This window comes from Protopterus annectens, chromosome 14.part0 (genome assembly GCF_019279795.1).
Source record: "Protopterus annectens isolate FY-2018-M chromosome 14.part0, PAN1.0, whole genome shotgun sequence".
NCBI lineage: Eukaryota > Metazoa > Chordata > Ceratodontiformes > Protopteridae > Protopterus > Protopterus annectens.
This window is the reverse complement of record NC_056748.1, coordinates 993,756,337-993,776,730: the sequence shown is the minus strand read 5'-3', so window position 1 is coordinate 993,776,730 and position 20,394 is coordinate 993,756,337. Positions and strand designations below refer to the sequence as shown.

The following is a 20,394-nucleotide window of genomic DNA, read 5'->3' as shown; positions in this document are numbered from 1 at the left end:
GTATTAAAACAGAGAAAGGGGCAAGTCAGGGCTGCCCCATAAGCAATAACGTATTTCATTAGTAATGAATGCAATATCAATAAATGCATTAAGTAATTCAGACAATGCAAGATTTTGGAATCAATGTAAAATAAAAAAAATCTTATTAATGTTCTGTGCTGATAACATGGTTTTAGTAACAGAAATAAAATGTGGATTGTGGAAGTGATAACTGAAATGTAAGGGCAGATGAGGCATATAGAGGTTTAACTTTAAATGAAGAGCAATTTAAAGGCATTGGTGAAATAGTTAAGGTTGAAGGTATCCACTCTTTAATGGCAAAAATAACAGTGTTAGTTAAGTATGTAAAAAAATTGCATAAAAATGATGGGAAGAAGTATTTGAAGAGATGAAGAATAATGATGGTTTATGAACAACATTATGACTGTCTTTTAGGAAAAAAGACATGAAAAAAATTCAGTTGCATTGGGTAAAAATGTTACAAAATGGACATTTTGCTATTTCATATTTTCTGTAACCAAAACATCTGTCTCAAAGATGGCTTATTTAGCCAGTCTAACAACTTATAGATTATAACTTCTTGTTTTCCTTCTCTGCATTTAACTAATCTACCTACGCATATCTTGTTCAGTGATTTATTGTCTAAATAAATGTTAAAGCAATCCCTCTGAGCGTCATCTTTTCTGCTAAATGAACAGTATCTCTGATATAACATGCCAAGTTTTGATTTTTATAGCATGGAATGACCATGTCTTGTACTGTTTGTCCCCTGTCCCACCACTCTGTCTCTCTCTGTCTCTGTCACACACACAAATACACACACACACACACACACACACACACACACACACACACACACACACACACACACACACACACACACACACACACACACACACACACACACACACACACACACACACACACACACACACACACACACACACACACACACACACACACACACACACACACACACACACACACACACACACACACACACACACACACACACACACACACACACACACACACACACACACACACACACACACACACACACACACACACACACACATACAAACACACACACACACTTACTTCTGTCTCTGAGATGAAGTATGAGCATTTTTCAGGTTTTCTTTTTTTTTAGTCAATTGGAAAGTAATGATGTGCTTCTCTTTCTTGGCATAAGTGGATATTTAAGCACTGTATCATAACTTAATAACTCCTGACCTTAATAACTCCTGATAAAGGGCTCATCCCAGGTTGCAAGCTGAAGTAATTGCAAGACCTATGGTGGTTCAGTAAAAGTTATTACATCACATCTGTGTTCCAGTAGCTTTATGTTTTAAGTATAAGCAGGTTAGAGATAGAAGGAGGGAAGGTGATGGCTCAGAGCTGAAAAAGGATGGAAGTGAGGAAGTTATAAAGATAAGAGTAGGGGGATTAGAGGGGAAAGACAAAGGGGTAGAGAGACGGTAGAAGGGTATGGTATTCAAAGGTTATTATTAGGAATGTAATACAGTGATGGTCTAAGATGAGTTTAACCTGGTATGTAGCATTAGCAGACCCAAGAGTCTGACAGGTGTTGCTTCAGTTGTATCTTGAAGAGCATGGTGTTATTATGTTATTTTAGAGCTATTGGTATGGAGTTCCATATTTTACTAACAGAGGAGGTGTATAGATAGCTGCTTGCATTATTTGATGTAGTAGTTTATACAAGTAATTGTTTTAGTAGAGCAACGAGATCTTGTGGGTGAATATTGCTGGATGATAGCTGGGTATATATCTGCTCTGTAAATGAAGTTATGCATGGTAACTAGATGTTTCAAGTTAGCATTTGTGACAGCTCTGCCCAGCAGGGTTAAGTGCCATACATTGATGAGGTTTGTAAGCTAGATTAGATGCAAACCTTACTACTTTGTTGAAGCATTGCTCATATGTCTGAGGTGGGTGCTTTACAGATTAATGAGAATAGAGGCAGTATAAAATAAAAGAGTGGATAGCAAGCAGGATGAAGCAATAGTTTGGTTGAGATGGTCAGAATTGTTTCACAGTATGAAGTATGCATATTTAAGGTGAGGCTTTCTAACAGCTTCATGTATGTCAGATTTCATGTTCTCATCAATAATGACACGTAATAGCTTAGTGTGTGTGTGTGTGTGTGTGTGTGTGTGTGTGTGTGTGTGTGTGTGTGTGTGTGTGTGTGGCAAGTTCAGTTTTGGTATAGTTCAAGGAGGTTATATTGAGGTGATAGTTGATTTTGTAGTATTTCTTAGGGGTGAATAACACAAGTTAGATTTTTTGGGTGTTAAAAAACAATTGAGAATTAGCAAGTCATGTTTCAGTAGAGGAAAGGGATTGCTTTATCAGCATTTTGAGTGAATATAAGGGTTTCTCAGGGCAGGCATTGGAAGTGTAGGGTACTATATTGCATGAAAGTGGCAGGTTTGCTTGTTAATGTAAGTCATTGATAAATATATTGAAAAGGGAAGGACCAAGTATAGAACCTTAGGAAACACCTGTTGATAATCGGAGAAATGTTGAAATGTCCTGTTGCCATTTGACTTCCTATAGTTGGATACAGAGAAAGCTGTCACACCAGGACAGTGCAGATGCATGCAGGCCTAAAGAGGATAGTACAATCTGGTGAGAGACAATGCTGAAAGAAATCCAGGAATATTACTGTGGCAGATGTCAGATTATTCTGTTTTGGTTAAAATAGTGATAATATTAAAAAGAGCAGTAGTGGTGCTGCTGCTGTGGGGTCAGAATCCAAGCTGCAGATAGGATAGGATATTATTATCTAAGATGAATTTGAGTAATTAGTTATGGATGTACTTTTCCAGCATTCTTGATAATGGAGATAGAATAGCACCTGGTCTGTAGTTTGAAAGATATGACAAGTTCCTGACATTATGCAGTGTTAGGATACAGGATTTTTTTTTTCATTCGGATGAAACTTAGCTTTCCTGTGATGGAGCGATTTATTAAGATAGAGACTAGGAAGGCCAATGCAACTGCAGCTATCTTGAGGAATTTTGCTGGTAGGTTATCTGGGGCAAAAGTAGTAAGCTTTAAATTGCAAAGGAGCTTTTGATAATAGTTGTGGGAACAGGTTCAAAGCAGGTTAGAATATTATTGTCTGCAGGTTTTGAGGGAGGAACTGCTGAAGCTATTATGTATTATTCAAGAATGAGTCTACAGACTTTTCAAAATGGGTATTGAATATGCTGTTGGGGTTAGCAGACTGATTATTTGTTCAAAGGGTTGGATGGGAAATGTGCCCAGATTTTATGAGTTGATTGACAGAGGATAAGAAGAGTTTCGGGTTTATTTTTAGGTATGTGGCATGAGGTAGTGTAGTATGCTTTTTGGCATGAATAATCCTATATTTGTTTTTATTCCTGAGGTGTTAGCATATCTGAAAGCTGTGGTCAGTTTTGTTATGGTGCAATGTTTTGTGGTCCTTGCTTTCTTGAATTAAACATTTTTTGTGTCTTTAGATACCCAAGGTGCTAGAATAACTCTATTTTTGTTGTCATTGAAGCATGTTTATTTAGGCTGTTAAGGAAAGTTGTGCTGAATAATTGCACTGCTTCATCTAGTGCGAGTGCTTTTATTGCAGAAAAGGTGAAATATGTCGCATTGAGATAAAGGTGTCTTTATTAAATAAGGATAGATTGTATACCTCATTTTTGTCAATGTTTCTGGGTATAGGTCTGGATATGTATGCCAAATGTAGGTTAAGTGGTCACTTAATGTGTCTGTTGGGGTGACAGAAGAAGTGATTTTATGTGGGGCATTGATAAGAATTCAGTCAATGGTGGACTGTCTGCCATTGTTTTTATTGTACCTTTAGGATCAATTGGGTGAAACTGAGTAGGCTAAGAGTGTTACTGGTAGAGTCTATGTTTATAGTTTGCATGTCAACATTGAGGTCATTTAGTATAATGGTCTTCTATGGGACACTGGAGGATGTCTAGGATAATATTTCCTCTGTGGTGTCAGTATTCATGCCAGGCAGTATGTTTAAGCCTACGATACCTAAGCTTTTGTGTTATTAATTTTAAGTTATGAGGTAACAAAGATTCACATTGTTGAATTTTGGTGAAATTTTGGCATAACATGAGAGTTCCAGAATGTTCTTAAAGATCAGGACCACTATTCCTTTTTTATTTTCTTTCCTATCTAATCTAAATATGTTGTAACAAGTCATCTACCCCAGGGAACTACCACATTGACAAGACACAATTAAGAGATGACCCAGTTGTTGGAGATTTGGGAACTTAGGTGGACAATAACCTAACTTTTGACCATATTGCACAGCTTACAAGCAAAGGGAGATATCTCCTGGTCTACATATATAATTTATTTTTTGCTGGCCAGAACATCTACGTTTGATTTTAACTGTTCTGCCTCTGAATGCTTTTCTTCTAGTTCTCTTAAATAATCTAGAACAAGGATTCAGCCTTCCGTGTAAAAATATAAAATGACACAGATGTCCAAAGGCTTCTGCACTGTTTTTGAAGGCCAGATTCAGCAGATTGTGACTAGATCTAGGGATGCCTTATTCCCCTTTACTCAGCCCTCATTTGGCCAGTCATTGAATATAATGTCCCCTTTGGCATGTATCTGTCCAGACACATGCAACAACTGAAATGTCCCCAGGGATACCTTACTAAAAGGATACAAAGCCTATACAACATGTCCTACAAGGATCAACTCAAAGCCCAGTCACTGTGCTTGGTATCCTACAGACGGCTAAGAGGTGACCTGTCTGGCATGCAAGACATCCTCTGAACCATTACTGATGGATTTACTGCCCATCAGCAAGTCAAATGGCATCAGAAATACTTGCTCTAGGGAATTAAACCTCTTCTACATTATCAATATCAAAATGGTTTACAGGGACAAGTATAATTCACAGAGGATACAGCTACCATGGAACAGACTCCCCATTCACATAAAATCCACATTCATGCTCAGCTTAACTCTATGGATGGGAAATAGAAAATTTACCCAAGGACTAGCCCCTGTACTACTAATGGACAGATGCAGCTCCTAAATGCTTTATCCCACACATAGATCATATTTATTTATTTATTTGTGTATTTATTTATTTATTAGCATTTGTTGACTGGAAAGTCCACTGGGTCAGAGACCCATTTTCAGTGAAGGCCCAGGGAGAAAAGCTCCACAAAGCATTACAGAGAGACAATGTTTAACATAAGCTTAAAAGTATTACAGCTATAACAGGCAGTAAAACGTATTACAATTTACAGTTCATAGGATTTGCATTAATATGCACTAGGAACCATTACATAGGATATGATGTTACATCAGTAGAAATACTTGGACTATAATACAGTACTTTCTTTGCAGACAGTATAGTTTACAGTATTATTGTGAAGACTGGATGTTACATACATTAGCCAAACCTAGAATTTGGTAAAATGTGCTGTTTAAGGTGGTTTGGTTCTAAGGCAGGTGCAAGATGGATTCTTTAGATAATGTGTTTTTGGAGCTAATTTGAAAGTTTTTGGATGGTCAATTTGGGTTATATCACATGGTAGGTTATTCCATAGTTTGGCGATAGAATGGGAGAACAGACATTGTCCAGCTCTTTTGGTGGGTTTTGTTACAGTAAGCATGAGTTTACAGGAAGATCTTAATGTTCTTGTAGGGGCGTATGTTTAGGTTCATAGGTTCGTACTAGGCTATCTGCCCTAGGGCATTTATAAGCCTAGCCAGAGTGTGTGTGGCTTTCACCACCCCTTAGGATGAGAATACTACGCCCATTTAGGGTTTAGTTTACTGTGCCTCTGTCTAGTAGTGACACAGAGATGACCCCCGGGGTAAACCTACTTTTGTAGGACTGTTTGTAGGATTGAACTGAGGGCAAGGTCATGCCAAATTACCTATGGTATGATCCCAGTTATTCTCATTAGGGTTAACATATATAATTATTGACGATGGGATGGGCAAGGCCAGTATATAGTCAAATGGGGTTATTTTCAGCACAAAAAGGGAAATTAGACAGGCTTAAATGGCCCACATGGGCAGCCAGCCTACTACTTACCTATGAACTTGTGTAACCTGGGGCAATATGCCATTATCCTTGATGCCTTGTTTTAGCAAGGTTTCAGTGACAATTATGATGTCAGGGGAAAAAAGAGCCCTCCAAGCATGGAGCTGTAGTATTTTGTTGCAGATGTTTCTACTGTTTATGTTAAACAGGCGTAAGCTTGACATTTTTGCTTCATGCAGGAAGTTACAGGCAGGAGTTTTTCCAAAAGCAGTTTCCAATCAGGGACAACTGTATTTCTGAATCTTGCCACTGCAGTTTCTCCATGTGAAGTATTAGGAGATTTTTGAACTGTACCTGTCAGGATGCTCCCTAATTGAAGTTATAGGCTGATTACATCTTTTGCCATTATATAGAGCTTACTGGAATAGGAGTTGGTTATATTCAACTTTAGTCAGTCCACTGTAATAGAATGATGTAGGTATGTTCGAACGGGTCTGTATTAGAAAGATAAAACGTCAAAACAGCGAATGCACTTAGATCGACCCAAAATGATCAAACCTGCTAAACCTCGAATGGCCACAACAGCGATTTTTTTCCCTGGGAAAAAAAAACATCACTGGGCCAACACACAAAAAAACAAAAAAAAACAAAATCTAAACACAAAATAAAGTGGGGGGCTTTGCCACCCACACTCCCTGATGTGGGGGGGCACCCCCCTACTTAAATATAGCAACTCCGAGATCGCCCTACAGTGGACGAAAGGGCAAAGCCCCAACAACGGCCCAGCAATTTTTTTTCCCCTGTGAAAAAAATCGCTCTTGTGGCCATTCGAGGTTTAGCAGCTTCAATCATTTCAGGTCAATCTAAGCATGTTTGCTGTTTTGATGTTTTGTCTTTCTAATATAGACCATGTTAGACCTAGCTCATGCAGAACCCTTGTTTGTTTTTTTGCACACTACTTATAACTGATATATCACAAACTATATTCCTTCTTTCATGGAAAGGGTGGCACATTACCTGACATAAAGGATACAAGGTAGATGCATAAAGTATCAATTTCTAAACAAGTTATAACTGCTTGATTACTTTCAAGTCCCAGCTGAGATTGGATAGTGTTTGTGGTTCTTTTTTCTTTGTTTTAGGGAGGCTCAGCCAGCAATTTCAATGAGGAAGACGTGCCATGAAAGTCTTGTTTCAGGCCCATGAAATTTCCAAAAGCATCTCCTCTAAACCCAAAGAATACTTAACCTCCTTTTCCTTGTATCTCATCAGACCCATTATTGAATATAATGCACTTCTGACATCTTCTGGTCTAAACATATCACTCAGATGAGAAACCTCAGAGATTCATAATTAAAAAGATGAATGGCCTCAAAAGTCTAAGTTATCAGGACAGATTGGCAGCCCTTTCTCTGTAGTCAATCTCTTATTGACTCCTCCATGGAAATCTATGTCTAGCTTTTTGAGACATGAAAGCTCCAATCCTCTTTGAATTCCTATTTGCCTGCAGAATAAATGGTACCTGAAATACTCAGTTAAAGGAACTAAACATTCATCATTAGATAGATAAGACAAGTGGGCATGATAGATTTATATCCAAACATCTCTCACCTCTAGAACAAACTTCCATAACATGTCAAGCAGAGTAGTGCCCTTGCTACCTTCAACGTAAACCTAGATAATTGGATGGGCAGCCTCATCTTCTTCCCTGGTCTATCTTGTACTTGAGACTAGAGGGAATTTTGATTATGGGTTTTTGGGCTGGGCTTATAATGGTATAAGGAGAAAAGAGTTATAAAGAATTATAGGCATCATTCGTGCAGTTTGAGTAAATAACACATAATCATACCGACGAACACTGGTTACTCATATTGGAGAATATTAACTATATTAGCATTTAGAAGAATAATCCAGCACCATGCGCCATGGCAACATGTTACAGCAGGTTTGCATACACCTGCATAAGTGGTCTCAAAATGTTCACATTTTTGTAGATCCAGTAAGTAACGTCAATATTATAACGGTGAAACCTCACATACGCGAATACGGAAACGTTGACACATATTGAGTGAACCGTGAAAATACCGAAAATCCTGAACCACGAAATTCAAAATGTTGAATCGGCATAGTTGGCCAAACCCACCGCCCGCTACGTACTACCTACCCAAACAAAATAAATAATCCGCATACGTACACTTAACAAAACCCTACTTCTAACCCTAAACTAAAACTTACATATATTACTATGTATGCATTTACCTTAACCCGCACCCTAACCCTAAGGTCCGTAACTATTGCACAACTACATTAAGGAGCTATACCCAAAGAAAATAAATAATCCACATACATACACTTAACAAAACCCTACTTCTAACCCTGAACTAAAGCTTATATATATTACTATGTATGCACTTACCTTAACCCGCACCCTAACCCTAAGGTCTGTAACTATTGCACACTTACCTTAAGGAGCTATACCGGAGAAGGGCCAACTATGATGATTCGACATTTCGAATTTCGTGCTTCAGGACATTCAATGTTTTCGCTGTTCGCTCAATATGTGTTGACATTTCTGTATTTGCTCAACTGCAGTTTCGCGGTTGTAATTGGTAACCATAAGTAACATGTATGGATATTTATTATATTCATAAAATCCCAAACTTTCAGAAAGTCCAAATGTCTAAGGTAGGTTTGCAAATATTACTTTTAATTTTTCTCCAAACAGAAAAATGCAGCACAGCTAGAAGAGAAAAGACTGACTTTTTACTATTTCTTAGAAAATTATGCAGAAGCAAATTAATGCTGTATGATAGCCTTGGATGCTGTATATTCTGCTATTAAGTTCTAGTTTTCAAGAACAGTGTTGGTATAGCTTTAATTAATTCTTATAGCCTTAATTGATAACAGTCTTAAATACCCCATGGAACTACGAGGCTGTCATGCAGAAGAAACAGAGTCGCACATGATTTCCTAAAATCTTAGTAATTTCCTTAATCACTACACACTTAGAAATATAACTCAATGTGCCATCTGCCATATACTGCAGGCAGACAAGCTCTTCAATGTGCATATTAGTCTGCTTAAAATTCCTGTTATGTTTTTTTCCTTCCCACAGTAGGTAATGAGATGGCCTTAGAGCTTACAACTGACAGCTTGCAAAGCTCTAACAGGCTGCCTGAAGGCTTCTTAAGAGTGCACAGTTCTCATAATTTCAATTAATACCTTGTGATATTTTCCTGTATAAATCCCTCACAAGTTTGAGCTTCATTAATCACTAGTGACATAATTTCATAAAGAATATATGGACGTTTCATTGATATTACACTATACCTGCAAGTATTTGTACACATATCAACTTACTTGTCTTAGAATGCATTAATTGCACATCTGCATAAATGTCAGTTCATTCAATCTGCCTCTGATAATTTATTATATTACTTGGATAGGCCTACATACAGGCTTTCATTGAAAGAGAATCTTCCAAATCTGTAATAAGGATTTATTACTCTAAATGCCTCAACTAGACGATGTGTCCCATATTAGTTTATTTTGATTTTCAATTAATTGAATACCTAAGTCTGATTATTACAGTCATTCCATTTTTGTAATATTTAAAGTTTACAGCTAAGGCTAATGGTATGCATGATAGACAGGTGCACTAATCTTGATTTTCCAAAATCTACATCAAAAGCATTTCAATAAAGTTATTTTGCTTCTAGACGTGAATAAAAGGACAATGTTGATCAGTGTGGAACTCGCTCAACCTATCTTTGTCTCATACTGTACCAATTCAAATCTAGTATCTCCACCAGTATTAGAAAAGAGACTTAAGTCATCAACAACAGATAAATAAAATGTGCCGGAGGGACAGCTTTATAACCCAGCACCTCACAAACCTCTGGAAAAAAAATTCCCCTGCATATTAAGCAGTGTAACTCACTACCTTCCTTCAAACATAACATAGGCGACTGAATAGATATCCACACATTTATTCTAGTACTGACTGGCCTAGCTCTCCTACAGAAAGGCACTAAGACTAAGTTGTCTTGGAATATATATGAACCTATAATTGTTTTTGCCGTGGTCTTGACTGTAATATTTTCATATAAAGCCAGCTTTAATTTGTGGTTTCACCTGTAAATGAATTTTGCTTCACCTATATACAGGCTGCTTCTCCAACTGGGGATACGGTGCTAAATTGCTTATTATATGGACGCAGTATGACAACTATTCCAACAAGTTAGAAAATTATCTGAGAATTTTGTTTTTAACAGACAAAACTAAGCATTCTCTCAGCATTGTGGGGCCCATTAAAAATCCATGATAGTTAGCTAATCTCAAGGCCATTATGATTTTTTAATTTATTTGCACCATTAGCTGTCTTCTGTCTATTCTCTGATCTCCATTGTAACCTGTTTGCCTGCCAACATGCAGTCTAGATATCAGGAAGAACCAATAACATGTTAGTCAAACCCCTAATGCCTCAAAAACAACGTATCAACCAAATGGTTAACGATAGTTGTAGAATATTGGTTGTATAAAAAGATTTATAAAGATTAGGGAATCATAAATGATGACATCATTGTTAGTTACATTAGTCCCAAATTAGAGTACGGAATAACAATTTAAAAGAAAACAAACATGAGTAAACTGGAAATAGTACAGGGGAAATATGCCAAGGGCATCCAAGGATGGGAAAATTTAAGTTATTCTGAAAGATTAAAATATCTGAACTTGTATACTGTCACAGATCTCTCATACAATCCATCCACCTCTTTGCTGGATGCCCTTATTTCCTCCTACCTTCTTCATGTCTGTCCCAAATCTTCTTTATCAGTACAATAACTGGAGGGTTTAAAGTATTAGAAGCTTTTCGGCCTTTGCAAAACCTTAGACTATGGCAAGTATATATCCGGAAGAAGAAGTCATATTGTTGGTGATAAAGAATGAAAAAAAAGTATTTTCCAGTTTCGTAGTCTTTTTGGGCCAACGTGCTAAGTGTCAGCAGGAAAAAGTCTGAAATCAATGGGAGGAAAAGCAACAGAAAGACATCTACTTTTCAGAGATCTGAGATTATTATGTTACTTGAGATTTCTGACACAACCAAAAGTTATAAACGCTCATTAGTCTGTACAATGAAGGCATAGGAATCAGGGAAGGTTTTAATGCCTGAACCAGTATTTGCAATGCTTTTGACAAGACCAATTAGCAGAAGCTAGCAGAAGAGTTTCTCAAGTGGGTTTCAGTTCAGCATTGCTACCGTCAAACTGTTTCTGCACATACCACTACCACTTAATAACTGTTTCTAGATATTTAAAAATAAAATGTTTTTTCTGTAACAGGATTATTATAGGAACACATTATGGCTGGTTTCCTCTTGTTGAGTGAATATAATGAAGAATATGTTTCTTGAGGTTCATATCGTCTTCCAGTCACACCAGTCCCAGAAACATTTAATCCTAATAAAGGTATTTTGTAATTGTTGAGAGAGAAGGTTATGTCGTTAAAAAGTGAAAAAAAAATAGAAATATTTTGATTTCCTCTGGTCAGTTTATTCAGTATCTTCCACAAATGAAGGACTTTTTAATAGATTCCTCCAGCAGGTTTGCATTTAAAGCTTTTGCTAGTTCTGATATAACCTGAAAGCATAATGTTCATCCAATTGTAATGGATCTGTGGTGAACCCACCTTAGGAGCTTTCTATTTTTCATTGTGCCTTCAGACAGAGACTATAGAGTACTGCATAAGTTATAGAAAACATTTATTCCTCAGCAATTTGAAAAGTGGGAACGAGAATTATCAAGCTCATATAAAAAATACCAGATTTCCATCCTGGAGCAGATTTCAATGTCACAGTAAGTCTCCCATAGGAAAGAGGTTTGAAACCCTGTAATACTGCACATAAGCATCATGGCCATATGACCAACTGTATCTGTGACAGTCTGCATAAAGTTTGTAGTTGTCTTTCAGTAAAACAGGCAGTAATGATGCAAATGTATAAAAATCATATTATGTTGAATTAAATGTAATGTTTAATAAAAGCTGTGTTTATTGCTTCAAGCAAATATTGCATCATGCAAATTGGTTAAAAATGCTTACAAAAATGCACAAAAAGTATTAATGGAATAGAGTATGGAATCACTTTCAGCAGAAATGCAGTATAGCTGTTAAAATTTGAAACTAGATTATCCTGTGTACACACACCTATAGTGCTTAATGCTTAGTGCTCTTTAAATGCTAGTTCCGGTCAAAGGGGGCATTAACTTAATTAACCCCCCGAAAAGTTATGTTCCTCTGGATTCAGAAAAGTTTATAATTAAGAATTTAACTCATACAGGAAGTATAGAACTTGGAACTCTTCTAAGCAGAGAGAGAAACTGTTATGTTTAGTGCTTTGTCTTGCTTTGTGGACAGAAGTTAAAGTGTAGAAGTCTTATGTCTGTGACACAGCGCACCTTGTTTTTAGACTTACAAGTCAAAGAAAGATGACCATTCAGTAAATCATCAGCTATTGGAACTGATAAGGACAGATATGCTGTTAAACAGACTTCTTGTATACACCTGTCACAAAAGGAGATATTGCAAGCCCAGCTATCTGGAATTTTGTCAGTCATTATATGTCATTTGTGAATATCAGTATGATTTATATAAGATGTTTGTGTTACAAATGTATTAGAGCTATATGCCATGTAAGACAGTTTGTACAGACGTGTGCTGAAGAGGTATTTTGCAAAGTTCTGTTTGAAATGTATCCACAGTGTACCCTACTGGAATAAAAGAGAAATGTTCATACACTATTGTAACTGTTTAAATGTATATATTTTAACAGGGGAGGCTGTAATACAGGAAGTTAACTTGCAAATCTTCAGAAAAATAGCTGAAATTAAATTACTTTATGGCTAGGCGATAAAAAAGATGTTGTCTTTCAGCTTCAATGCAGCCAGGAGACAGAATTTCTAAAACTAGTGGGCTTTATGTATTATCCTGGAAGTGTTTTATTGCTTTATGACTTCCACAATTTGCCAAGGATCTGAGGAAAACCCCTTGTCTATGTATTTTTACTGGCAGATGCCAAGTACTGCTAGATTCCAGCACTGGGGGTTCTTGCCTGGGATAGAGTCCGATGATAAGAAATTATGTCATTCTGCAAGTGATCCCAGCAGTAATATTTGATATATTAATTTTGGGATGTGTCTTAGTGAGAGACAGCATTTTGTATTCTGTCTTGGACCTGACAAGATCCATTCACCACACATCTACCTTGCTCTTAGATAAGTTAACTAGGGTATAGTAATTCTCTTAGATGTTGTTAGGAATATAGCAAAGCTTAATTTAGATATTTTTCTTTATTTATTTGAGAATATCCTACAATGTTGTTTTAAATATTTCCTGTGATTTTGAACTCTGATGTCACTGTACTTACATACATAGTATGTTCTTCTTCTTGTATTATTTATTATTAAATATATTTAAACCCTTCATTGTGGCTGATCTTTGTAGAGATATTTAAGTTTTGAGAGTACTTGCATATTTATTTGGTGATACTGTGGGCCACTCCTAATAGCCTTGCTCTTAGTCAAACTACCATTTGCATTGCTAGGAACATTGCACAGTAAGATTGGAGACCCCTTGTTAAAGGCCTTAAAGTAGCTGATAAGGAGCTGGCTGGTGGCAATGATAACTACCTTATAATTTGGGGAAAAGGGGGGTATAACTAGTAAACCTGTGCCAGCCTTTCCCAGAGGCGTGTGTGTGTGTGTGTGTGTGTGTGTGTGTGTGTGTGTGTGTGTGTGTGTGTGTGTGTGTGTGTGTGTGTGTGTGTGTGTGTGTGTGTGTGTGTGTGTGTGCCTACCTTCTGGCACTTCTAGCCATATTCCTGAAAAGGTGAAAAGCTAAGGTACCAGAATAAAGCAAAATACTGATCTTTGTGCTGGAGCTGGTTTTATGCGTTTCTTTTTTACTTGCCTTTACTTAGTGTTTGTAACTTCTAGCCATAGCCCATGACATTCCCTTTGCAGGTCATATGGGCATAAAGCATACCAAGAGACATATTATGCAAAACCTTTATTGGGCTGCGATTTCCAGGCATGTAACAGGGTATAGCAGGACCTGTGAGCAGTGCCAAAAGGTAGGCAAGGTAGGAGACAAGCTCAAAGCTCCTTTGATGCCCTTGCCTGTTTTTGAGGAGCCATTTCAGAGGACAGCTGTGGATATTGTGGGACCTCTGAATACCCTAAGTTCCACAGGGAAGACATATATCCTAGTGGTAGTAGATTATGCTACCAGATACCCTGAAGCAGTGGCTCTGTCCTCCATTTAGGCAGAAAAGGTGGCAAAAGCTTTGTTAGAAATTTTCAGCAGGGTAGGTTTCACAAAAGAAATGCTGAGTGACAAAGGTGCCAATTTCATGTCATACCTGCTGGGTTGTCTGTGGAAGTACTGTGGTATAAAGCCCCTAAAGACCACCCCCTACAAGCCCCAGACTAATGGTGTGGTGGAGAGGTTAAACTCTACTCTAGAGACCATGCTATGGGCATTTGCAGACCAGTTTAAGAGGGAGTGGGAGAAATATCTGCCCCATCTGTCATTTGGTTATAGACAGGTGCCCCAGGAATCCACAGGATTTTTACCCTTTGAGTTGCTGTATGGGCAAAGGGTGAGGGGCCTCTAGATTTGATTTGTGATGACTAGGAGGGTGAGTGTGAATCCCACAAGGATATGTGGCATATGTCCTAAATCTCGGGACAAGACTGAGAGCACTCATGGGCTTGGCCCAGGAGAAACTAGCAGAAGCCCAACAGCAGAAAAAAGGTCTGGTATGACAGGAATGCTCAAGCTAGAGAGCATGCTTGGTTCTCATCCCTTTCAACACAACAAGCTACAGGCAGCTTAGGATGGTCCCTTCAAGGTGGTAAGGAAGGTCATTGATGATTACATGGTAGAACTGCTAGGCAGGAGGCAGGGGCTCAAACTGAACTTAACTTGATGTAACCTTACCATGATTGAGAGGCTGTGGTGCTAAGTATTTGTAGTAGGAGGCAGGAGGAGTCTGAGGGGGCTCTATGGCTACAAGGAGCCAGCCAGCAAAATCCCAAATTACTATGGTGGAGCCTAGGATTGCAGGCAAATGATATGACAGTGCAGCTCTGTAATGGGGTCAGCAATGCAAAGGCAGCTAGGATCTCAAGACAGGGGATGGGTAAGGTATTGCCAGACAGGTTCATCCCTCTCAAGCAATGTTTCTCAAGGGTTATTTGAAAAACTAGCTTGAGTCTTCGTGGGGATGTCACTAAAGGACATACGGCCAGCATAGCTATCTGGAATTTTGTAAATAATTATGTCATTTGTGAATATCAACATGATTCACATGATTCATATAAGATGTTTGTGTTACAAATGTATTAAAGCTGTATAAGATGGTTTCTATAGACGTGTGCTGACAAAGTATTTTACAAAGTGCTGTTTGAAATGCACCCTACTGGAATAGAACAGAAATGTGCATACGCTATTGCAACTGTTTAAATGTATATATTTCAACAGGGTTAACTGGAAGAGATGAGGATAACTTGCAAAACTTCAGAAAAATAGCTGAAATTAAATTACTTTATGGCTAAGCCATAAAAAGTTGTTATCTTTCAATTTCATTGCAGCAAGGAGATGCAATGCCTAAAACTAAGGAGCTTTCTGTATTGTCTTGGAAGTGTTTTATTATTTTAGGACTTCCACCATTTACTAAAGATCTGAGAAAAAGCCCTTGTCTATGTATTTTCACAGGTAGATGCTAAATACTGCCAGATTCCAGCAGTGGGGGGTTCTCACCTGGGATAGAATCAGATGACCAGAAATGATGTTATTCTGCAAGCCATGCCAGCAGCAATATTTGAGATATTAATTTGGGAAGTCTCTTAGTGAGAGACAGCATTCTGTATTCTGTCTTGGACCTGACAAGATCCATTCACCACACATCTGCCTTTCTCTTAATTAAGTTAACTAAGGTACATTATTTCTCTTAGATATAGTCAGTAAATATAGCAAAGCTTAATTTAGATGTTTTTCTTTATTTATTTGAGACTTTCCTGCAATGTTGTTTTAAATATTTCCTGTGATTTTGAACTCTGATGTCACTGTACTTACATACTGAGTATTTTTTGTTCCTTAATTATTTATTATTAAATATATTTAAACCCTTCATTGTGGCTGATCTTTGTAGAGATATTTAAGTTTTGAGAGTACTTGCATATTTATTTTGTGATACTGTGGGCCACTCCTAATAGCCTTGCTTTTAGTCAAACTACCATTTGCATTGCTAGGAACATTGCACAGCAAGATTGGACACCCTTTGTTAAAGGCCTTAAAGTAGCTGTTAAGGAGCTGGCTGATTGCAATAATAACTACCTTATAATTTGGGGAAAAGGGGGCATAACTAGTAAACCTGTGCCAGCCTTTCCCAGAGGTGTGTGTGTGTGTCTGTGTGTGTGTGTGTGTGTGTGTGTGTGTGTGTGTGTGTGTGTGTGCGCCTACCTTCTGGCACTTCTAGCCATATTCCTGAAAAGGTGAAAAGGTGAAAAGCCAAGGTACCAGAATAAAGCAAAATACTGATCTTTGTGGCAGAGCTGGTTTTTATGCGTTTCTGTTTTACTTGCCTTCATTTGGTGTTTGTAACTTCTAGCCATAGCCCATGACATTCCCTTTGCAGGTCATATGGGCATAAAGCATACCAAGAGACATATTATGCAAAACTTTTATTGGGCTGTGATTTCCAGTCTTGTAACAGGGTATAGCAGGACCTGTGAGCAGTGCCAAAAGGTTGGTAAGGTAGGAGACAAGCTCAAAGCTCCTTTGATGCCTTTGCCTGTTTTTGAGGAGCCATTTCAGAGGACAGCTGTGGATATTGTGGGACCTCTGAATTCCCCAAGTTCCACAGGGAGGACATATATCCTAGTGGTAGTAGATTATGCTACCAGATACCCTGAGGCAATGGCTCTGTCTTCCATTGAGGCAGAAAAGGTGGCAAATGCTTTGTTAGAAATTTTCAGCAGGGTAGGTTTCACAAAAGAAATGCTGAGTGGCAGAGGTGTCAATTTCATGTCAGACCTGCTGGGTTGTCTGTGGAAGCACTGTGGTATAAAGCCCCTAAAGACCACCCCTTACCAGCCCCAGACTAATGGACTGGTGGAGAGGTTAAACTCTACTCTAGAGACCATGCTACGGGCATTTGCAGACCAATTTAAGAGGGAGTGGGAGAAATATCTGCCCCATTTGTTGTTTGGTTATAGATAGGTGCCCCAGGAATCCACAGGTGTTTCACCCTTTGAGTTGCTGTATGGGCATAGGGTGAGGGGGCTTCTAGATTTGATTTGTGATGACTAGGAGGGTGAGTGTGAATCCCACAAGGAGTCTGTTGTGGCATATGTCCTAAATTTCAGGACAAGACTGAGAGTGTTATGGGCTTGGCCCAGGAGAACCTAGCAGAAGCCCAACAGCAGAAAAAGGTCTGGTATGACAGGAATGCTCAAGCTAGAGAGCATGCTTGGTTCTCATCCCTTTCAACACAACAAGCTACAGGCAGCTTAGGATGGTCCCTTCAAGGTGGTAAGGAAGGTCATTGATGATTACATGGTAGAACTGCTAGGCAGGGGCTCAAACTGAACTTAACTTGATGTAACCTTACCATGATTGAGAGGCTGTGGTGCTAAGTATTTGTAGTAGGAGGCAGGAGGAGTCTGAGGGGGCTCTATGGCTACAAGGAGCCAGCCAGCAAAATCCCAAATTACTATGGTGGAGCCTAGGATTGCAGGCAAATGATATGACAGTGCAGCTCTGTAATGGGGTCAGCAATGCAAAGGCAGCTAGGATCTCAAGACAGGGGATGGGTAAGGTATTGCCAGACAGGTTCATCCCTCTCAAGCAATGTTTCTCAAGGGTTATTTGAAAAACTAGCTTGAGTCTTCGAGGGGGGGGGGATGTCACTAAAGGACATACGGCCAGCATAGCTATCTGGAATTTTGTAAATAATTATGTCATTTGTGAATATCAACATGATTCACATGATTCATATAAGATGTTTGTGTTACAAATGTATTAGAGCTGTATAAGATGGTTTCTATAGATGTGTGCTGACAAAGTATTTTACAAAGTGCTGTTTGAAATGCACCCTACTGGAATAGAACAGAAATGTGCATACGCTATTGCAACTGTTTAAATGTATATATTTCAACAGGGTTAACTGGAAGAGATGAGGATAACTTGCAAAACTTCAGAAAAATAGCTGAAATTAAATTACTTTATGGCTAAGCCATAAAAAGTTGTTATCTTTCAATTTCATTGCAGCAAGGAGATGCAATGCCTAAAACTAAGGAGCTTTCTGTATTGTATTGGAAGTGTTTTATTATTTTAGGACTTCCACCATTTACTAAAGATCTGAGAAAAAGCCCTTGTCTATGTATTTTCACAGGTAGATGCTAAATACTGCCAGATTCCAGCAGTGGGGGGTTCTCACCTGGGATAGAATCAGATGACCAGAAATGATGTTATTCTGCAAGCCATGCCAGCAGCAATATTTGAGATATTAATTTGGGAAGTCTCTTAGTGAGAGACAGCATTCTGTATTCTGTCTTGGACCTGACAAGATCCATTCACCACACATCTGCCTTTCTCTTAATTAAGTTAACTAAGGTACATTATTTCTCTTAGATATAGTCAGTAAATATAGCAAAGCTTAATTTAGATGTTTTTCTTTATTTATTTGAGACTTTCCTGCAATGTTGTTTTAAATATTTCCTGTGATTTTGAACTCTGATGTCACTGTACTTACATACTGAGTATTTTTTGTTCCTTAATTATTTATTATTAAATATATTTAAACCCTTCATTGTGGCTGATCTTTGTAGAGATATTTAAGTTTTGAGAGTACTTGCATATTTATTTTGTGATACTGTGGGCCACTCCTAATAGCCTTGCTTTTAGTCAAACTACCATTTGCATTGCTAGGAACATTGCACAGCAAGATTGGACACCCTTTGTTAAGGGCCTTAAAGTAGCTGTTAAGGAGCTGGCTGATTGCAATAATAACTACCTTATAATTTGGGGAAAAGGGGGCATAACTAGTAAACCTGTGCCAGCCTTTCCCAGAGGTGTGTGTGTGTGTGTGTGTGTGTGTGTGTGTGTGTGTGTGTGTGTGTGTGTGTGTGTGTGTGTGTGTGTGCGCCTACCTTCTGGCACTTCTAGCCATATTCCTGAAAAGGCGAAAAGGTGAAAAGCCAAGGTACCAGAATAAAGCAAAATACTGATCTTTGTGGCAGAGCTGGTTTTTATGCGTTTCTGTTTTACTTGCCTTCATTTGGTGTTTGTAACTTCTAGCCATAGCCCATGACATTCCCTTTGCAGGTCATATGGGCATAAAGCATACCAAGAGACATATTATGCAAAACTTTTATTGGGCTGTGATTTCCAGTCTTGTAACAGGGTATAGCAGGACCTGTGAGCAGTGCCAAAAGGTTGGTAAGGTAGGAGACAAGCTCAAAGCTCCTTTGATGCCTTTGCCTGTTTTTGAGGAGCCACTTCAGAGGACAGCTGTGGATATTGTGGGACCTCTGAATACCCCAAGTTCCACAGGGAGGACATATATCCTAGTGGTAGTAGATTATGCTACCAGATACCCTGAGGCAATGGCTCTGTCTTCCATTGAGGCAGAAAAGGTGGCAAATGCTTTGTTAGAAATTTTCAGCAGGGTAGGTTTCACAAAAGAAATGCTGAGTGGCAGAGGTGTCAATTTCATGTCAGACCTGCTGGGTTGTCTGTGGAAGCACTGTGGTATAAAGCCCCTAAAGACCACCCCCTACCAGCCCCAGACTAATGGACTGGTGGAGAGGTTAAACTCTACTCTAGAGACCATGCTACGGGCATTTGCAGACCAATTTAAGAGGGAGTGGGAGAAATATCTGCCCCATTTGTTGTTTGGTTATAGATAGGTGCCCCAGGAATCCACAGGTGTTTCACCCTTTGAGTTGCTGTATGGGCATAGGGTGAGGGGGCTTCTAGATTTGATTTGTGATGACTAGGAGGGTGAGTGTGAATCCTACAAGGAGTCTGTTGTGGCATATGTCCTAAATTTCAGGACAAGACTGAGAGTGTTATGGGCTTGGCCCAGGAGAACCTAGCAGAAGCCCAACAGCAGAAAAAGGTCTGGTATGACAGGAATGCTCAAGCTAGAGAGCATGCTTGGTTCTCATTCTTTTCAACACAACAAGCTACAAGCAGCTTAGGAGGGACCCTTCAAGGTGGTAAGGGAAGTCATTGATGTTAACTACATGGTAGAACAGTTAGGCAGGAGGCAGGGGCTCAAACTGTACTTAACTTGA

At 38.7% G+C, this 20,394-nt stretch overlaps 1 protein-coding gene across 1 annotated transcript in view; it reads left to right on the top strand.

Annotated features, from left to right (window-relative positions):
* CALY (calcyon neuron specific vesicular protein) overlaps nt 1-20,394 on the top strand; it is a 674,247-nt gene that overhangs the window by 53,706 nt on the left and 600,147 nt on the right. The gene's annotated exons all lie outside the window — the stretch shown is intronic.